General features: G+C 31.9%; 1 long non-coding RNA gene across 1 annotated transcript; it reads right to left on the bottom strand.

Annotated features, from left to right (window-relative positions):
- Nucleotides 1-5,625: 5,625 nt before the first annotated feature.
- Nucleotides 5,626-6,495, bottom strand: LOC113508240. Its single transcript, XR_003402002.1, has 3 exons — nucleotides 6,398-6,495; nucleotides 6,180-6,314; nucleotides 5,626-6,015 (listed from the first exon to the last, which is right to left on the bottom strand). It is a non-coding gene; the product is annotated as an uncharacterized LOC113508240 (long non-coding RNA).
- Between the last annotated feature and the right edge of the window lie 314 nt (nucleotides 6,496-6,809).

Below are 6,809 nucleotides of genomic sequence, written 5' to 3' on the forward strand. Positions count from 1 at the left end.
AAACGTTTATCATCGTTACTTGATAGTGCTATTTTATTCACACTTTGTGTAAATATTTCATGTTTAATTGATTTGAATAAGATATTTTTTCGATGGATTATGTCTCTATTAAATAATACATGCTGATAATTATCAATAGTTAAATCACGGACCACACAAGACTTAATACCTTTTGCTTTCTTAATGACATTGTTCATAGTTTTTATTGAATATAATTTTGACCTTAAACCAACAAATTCTGTAATCAGCTCGCCACCCATTTCGTCTTTAAATAATCCCGGCACTTTTTTATTTATTTGCGGTATCATAAATTTATTATTGATGTTATAGTTGCTAGTATCGAAGTACTGTAAAAAATTATATTTTATATCGTTATAGAAATCATCCGTGTATCTATATATATAAAACTCAAAGGTGACTGACTGACATAGTGATGCAACAACGCACAGCCGAAACCACTGGACGGATCGGACTCAAATTTGGCATTCAGGTAGATGTTATGTTGTAGGCATCCGCTAAGAAAGGATTTTGATAAATTTCACCCCCAAGGGGTTAAAATAGGGGATGAAAGTTTGTATGAAACTTTGTCAATTTTAAACCGATCGGGCTGAGACTTTGCATACATATAGCTGCTATAACGTAAGCATTGCCTGAGAAATGATTTTGATAAATTCCACCCCTAAGGGGTTAAAATAGGGGATGAAAGTTTGTATGAAACTTTGTCAATTTTAAACCGATCGGGCTGAGACTTTGCATGCATATAGCTACTATAACGTAAGCATTGTCTAAGAAATGATTTTGATAAATTCCACCGCTAAGGGGTTAAAATAGGGGATTAAAGTTTGTATGAAACGTGAAATATTGTTTTTTTATTTAATTACGACCTATATTTTTAACTCAGTAATGTTGGCGATGCTACTTCAAGATCAAAACATTCTTATTCACACTCAACCCAAAATTGCATGTAGTTCACATTGATCAAATCTATACCAAGGCATAACAATAAATTAGTACGCCGACGGAGGATTAGGAATATATTTTTCTAAATTCCTCAATAAGGCTGATAATAACGTGTACCTATCAGCAAGGACATTCGTCAACCTCATGCAGTAAACCAGACAAGTGGGGGGCAAATAAGCAGAAAAGCTGAGGCTAAGTTAGTTTTTAGCACTTCGAACAAATTTTATAAATCATTAATGAAAACGTTTTTTTTTCAGGTCGTCCAAAACACAACCTCTCAATCTCTAGAAATGCTAGGAATATTATACTTGCATAAACTACTAACTCTTCTTTCCGTATATTTCTTTATTTTAGTTGCAATAGGGATGACGATATTTTACTTAGGCTCTTAAATCTTAGTTAGATATTTTACTTAAATCTCATCACAGCTTCCGCATTTCCTATACTTTAGATTTTGGTCATTTAAAAAAAAGGAAAAAAAGCGTGACTGATATCTTTTTACTTTGTCAATATTCCAAATTTTTGTTAGGAAGATCAGTTTTAATATTAAGAGGGTAATCAAACATAACGTGTTTCAGGTAACCGTTTATCCATTTTCTATTTGTTACTCATATTGCTGGTATTTAGAACTCACCCCCCACTGTTACCTAACGTCTAACACTTTTTAAAATCTTATCTTGACCGGTTCCATCCACAAAAAAAAATTGACATCTTCTTTATATCGTCAGAAAGCATCTAGTGTGAAAATTAAGAACTGTCTGGCTATAACAGTTCTTGAGATACAGCCAAGTGACAGACAGACGAATAGTCACCGGAGCCTCAATAATTTGGTTCCGGTTTAGCTCTTTCAATAATAATCAATGATACCTCAACTGTCATACTCAGTCCAGCCTTTTGAGGTGCAGGGCAGGACAAAGTACAGACGTGCTCGAAAATCATTACCCAGCCTTCTGATAAAAAAATAAAAAGAAACCCTCAAAAGTAATGCATTTTTAGCAGAGGCGCTAAGACTAAGTTATCTATAGCTTGACAATCGGATTTCCAAATCCATTTTTCTGCCACCAATTATATCATCATTACAAAACTAAGAACTCGCTTGCAGCCCCCAATTTTTAAACGGCTCGATTTTTCCAAACATGTCTAAGAACACATAAATCACTTTTAATACAAATCAAACTAAATTGAAATAGCTCTAGCCGATCCGAAGCTATGATGTCATAGACAGACAGGCAGATATGTCAAAGTTATAAAACCGCTCTCTTTGGGGTAAAATAAGAAAAAAACATTAATACAGCTGCGAAATATTGAACACCAGGACAGTATCGTAATCAATGAAACATGTTTGACCCAAACATCTAATACTGTTTGGGGCCCTCTAGATTCATAAAACGTGGAAATAAAAAAAAGCAAGCTCAAAACTTAAAACAAAATAGCTACGAAAGAATTTTATAACAAAGCTTAAAACATAAAAGGCGCTTTTTTAAATGTTGCCTTACATTTTTGCGATGATCGTTATTATTAAACTTTATTGTTTTTCACATCTTGAAAATTACGCAGACAAAGTCGCGGGCAACAGCTAGCTAATCTATAAAGCTGAAGAGTTTGTTTGTTTGTTTGAATGCGCTAATCTCAGGAACTACAGGTTCAAATTGAAAAAACATTTTTGTGTTCAATAGATCAGTAATCGAGGAAGGTTTTAGGCTATAAACCATCACGCTGCGACTAATAGGAGCGAAGATACAATGGAAAATTTGGAAAAAACGGGGTAGATCTAAATCATAACATGTATGTATCTTCTAACCACGCGGACGAAGTCGCGGGCAACAGCTAGTATAAAATATACAAAAGAATCCGTGTCAGTGTAGCATAATTTTACTCTATCGCCGTAAAAAGGTTTAACTATGTTATAATGAAAATGATACATATGTGATTTAGATAGTTCTAATACAGTAAAGCCTATGTATATCGGTTTATCCATTATTAAACGGTCAGGTTTCATTTGTATTGCTACTAAGTTTTCCGATAAAACTGAAGCACTATGAAAATAAGGATTGCTTATGAGTTTTTCAGCACAAGTATATTTTTTGGTTTTATTATTTGGACTATTCCATGAGTTCACTAAATGAACAGTCACCCTTTTTTCTGTATTTTCTAAAGTTTTACCAAAAACGCTATTGTTTAATAACTTAAAGAAATCCTGCTCAAAAACACTTTTTGCGTTTTGTCGTAATTTGGTATTTAATTCGATGTACTCCTTTAAATATGCACTTTGTCGAAACGTAATGACTCTATGTATTTTACGTAATAATAAACCATGCTCAAGACATTTCTTTAAGTGTACATAATGAATCACGTATTTATACTTATTGTAGAGATTTGCAATAAGTTTTTCTGTTTTACCGCCCGGGGGTTTACATTTTTCAGCACAGAAAGGTAAGTCGTTGTGTAAATTATGTAACGTTTCAGGGTATAAGAGATCTACTTCAAGTATAAAACCCCATTCCGCGTTATCTCTAATATTTTCTACGACTAACTGATCTATTTCTTGTTGATTTAAAAATCGGAAACCCGAGTGAGGTAAATACTGACACATACTATAGCCGTAAAGATTATTACAGTCTAAATAACTTATAAAACACTGTGGTTCCACTGCATCATACGATGACATATATCTATTATTAGCTTTTGCATAGCGGTGGGAACACATACATAAACCTCCTCTTATACCGCTTTGAATCATCCGCACAATAGATAAGTCTGTTATAAGTTCTAATTTAACTCCCGTCTTTAAAAGCATAGCATCAAACGATAAACTAGGAGCAGTAATATAAAACGCAGGGTCGAGCTTATAATGCACTTTACAAGTTTTTCGAAAATTTTGAAATATGTCCGTAAGTAATAGTACATCAGTCTTTAAATATAAGTCAGTATATTCACCCATTGTTTTTATGCCAAATTTGGTCCATACCGAGTTAGCGTGGTTGTAGTCCTCCTGTGAAATATGCTCATTACTTAAGGAATTGAAAAATAAATGTTTCGGTGGTAACGTTTTTTCTTCATAGCAATTCCAATTGCTCATGTAATCGTAAGGATAAATGCCTTTTCGGGTAAGTAAATTAAACTGATAATTTATAGGGAAATGAAAGCGCAAGCTAATAAAATCCTCAATTCGCATAGTCTTTGATAGCTTGTCTAAACTAGTGCCTAAGAAATTAAATGAATCTAAAAATCTAATTTGTACGTATTCATTCTCGTCGATATGTATAAATTTGGAAAATGATATATATTTTTCTTTGGTTCTAGGGATGATATTTAATTTGCCAGGCGTTTCACCTAACTTTTTAATAAAAAGGTGACAGTCGTATCCTGATAAATTATGAAAAAATATTGGTATGAACATAGGTAGCTTATATTGTAAATTACAATGTCGATGAGCTGCACCGCGATATCGACCAGTAATATGACAGTGATCTCTTACTTTATTATTCCATAACAGATTATCGCATATGTGACATTTCCAAGCTTTTTTGTAATCAATTCCGTCTTTCTCAGAAAATATAATCGAAACATTTTGAGTTAATATGTTATAAATTCTTTTGACGTCTTCAGTAAGGAACTCTATAAATTTCGATACACAATCAATTCCACGATAAGTTTTGAATTCATTAAAATTATCATCGCACGATGAAACAATATTATACGCGAAGGCTGATGGAACGTGTCGTTGTAAGCGTGACGTGTTAGCGGTGTCCGATTCATGGCCGGAAATCGGTTCGAGTAATGTTTCGAAATCAGCGTAGATTATGAAAGGAATGTCTTGTTTTTTATTATAATTTTTGAATTGTAAAAATGTTCCTTTATCAGGCAATACAGTAATAACTCCTGCACACAAATGATTTTCAAAACGTTCTTCACTAGAAAAAAACACTAAACAGGTTTCGCAGAAATATATCTTACTATGATGTTTTGTTATTTGGGTTTTAACGAGGCGTGGTAAATCTTTAATGCGACTATAGTGAGATGAATTCGAATTTTCTAAAAACAGTAAATGAATTTTCTTAGATTTATGATTAATTTTCTCAGATTTGTATAGAGGTCCTGTTATAGTCTTACTACCTCTTAAACCGTAAATATAAATATTTAAAAAAGGATTGTTCCTTTCAAAAGTATCTATATCAGAAAAAGTGATTGGCAATTGGATATCATTTACGTTCAAGACATCGCGGAAATGAGGATACGATGTTATTCTTTCAGGGTGTGTATTCGTTGGGTATAAAGCAGCAACTACACACCACAAAAAACAACACTCGTCATTATTTTGAATATTCAAACATGCTTTCTTATTTTTAATGTATTTAGGTAAATCTATAAATTGCGATCCGCTGAGAGGTTGATATTTATTAATATTTATTTCTTGATGTGAATTATTCATAAACGTCCATCCGCTGTCCCTTTCTTGAAAGTCATCAATTTTTTTTAATATTATCGATACAGCTTTTTCATAGAAAGATTTGAAGTTGTAATTTAAATGAATAATAAAATTTTTTGTTGCAAAAGACTTTAACTCTTGGAGGTCATTTTTAAACATTAAAAAATTTGCGAAATATTCAAAATTAATTTTAACAGAATAATGTTTTTGAAGCGAACTATCAATTAAAGATTTAACTTGATCATTAATAATGTTTAAAAAGCTTTCTGGGTAAATATTTATTTCCGTTTTAGGTGTAGCTATCCGGTAACTTGTAATACGTCCTTTCAAACAGGAATGTATTATTGCGACGTTATCATTGATGTGAATAGTACTATAATTTTTTGCTTATTAGTTCGCAAATGGTTACTCCAACGACGAAAATCCACTTCAATGTTGCAAACCGAACATAATGGCATTTTATCTATTGAAACTTATAAAAGAGTAATCGTACCTGCGAGGTATATTTTTCGTGTAAATACTACTTTAAAAACTAAAACTTAATCACAGGATCTGTTGACTGCTGCTACTATTAGACTATGGTATATTTTCATCACAAGCACCAAAGTAACGGCTCTATTCTGCTTCTGAAAAACCATAAAACTTAGGTTAGAAATAGTGTACACACAAAAATGTAATTTAGACTTAAGTACAAGAACCGCAGTCATTTCTTTACATAAAAACCTGTGATTATAATATTATTATTTAAGATAGCTCAAATCTATTTTAAAAACCAAAAGAAAATCATTACCTCCTTTTTTAATTGATTATCAATACCTCGGATGATTGTCGTATCGTATTTTTAATCGTAAATTGTAAGATCTTATTCACTGCGCGACGATCTCTGTTTCCCAAAGGTATTAAGGAATTTTAACATTTAGGAGTCCTGAAAAAACAAAAATACATGAGCTTAAGTATCCATAGGTGTTAATGATCGTGAAGCAATTAGTTAAATAGTTAAAGACTTACCTTACAATGTTGAGACAAGAGTTTCTTCGAATTACAGGTAATTCATGAGATTTATTAATTTTAGTTAAGTTTAGTAAGTAAACTGTGAGTGAAAATTATTTATTATGACATAGGTCTAACATGCAGCAAAAATTACGAAATTATGAATGTACCTAAGTTTCAAATTGCAATTATTGTTGTTTGCATTGTTTACGTAGGGTTGTCGCACAAAGAATATAAATAATATTATCATTACAGAAATAACAAGTTGTAGCTTGTTAAAAATAATGCAGAATCAATGACTAAAGTTGAGTACTTGTTCAAAACTAATTATTTTTAGCATATTAAAATCTGCGATCCGTTTGGTTAAATAGACATTAATAAATTTTTACTTTGGCAAAAAATCTCACAGACGGTGTTATTTGTCTACTTT

This window comes from Trichoplusia ni, unplaced genomic scaffold (genome assembly GCF_003590095.1).
Source record: "Trichoplusia ni isolate ovarian cell line Hi5 unplaced genomic scaffold, tn1 tig00004211, whole genome shotgun sequence".
Lineage (NCBI taxonomy): Eukaryota > Metazoa > Arthropoda > Insecta > Lepidoptera > Noctuidae > Trichoplusia > Trichoplusia ni.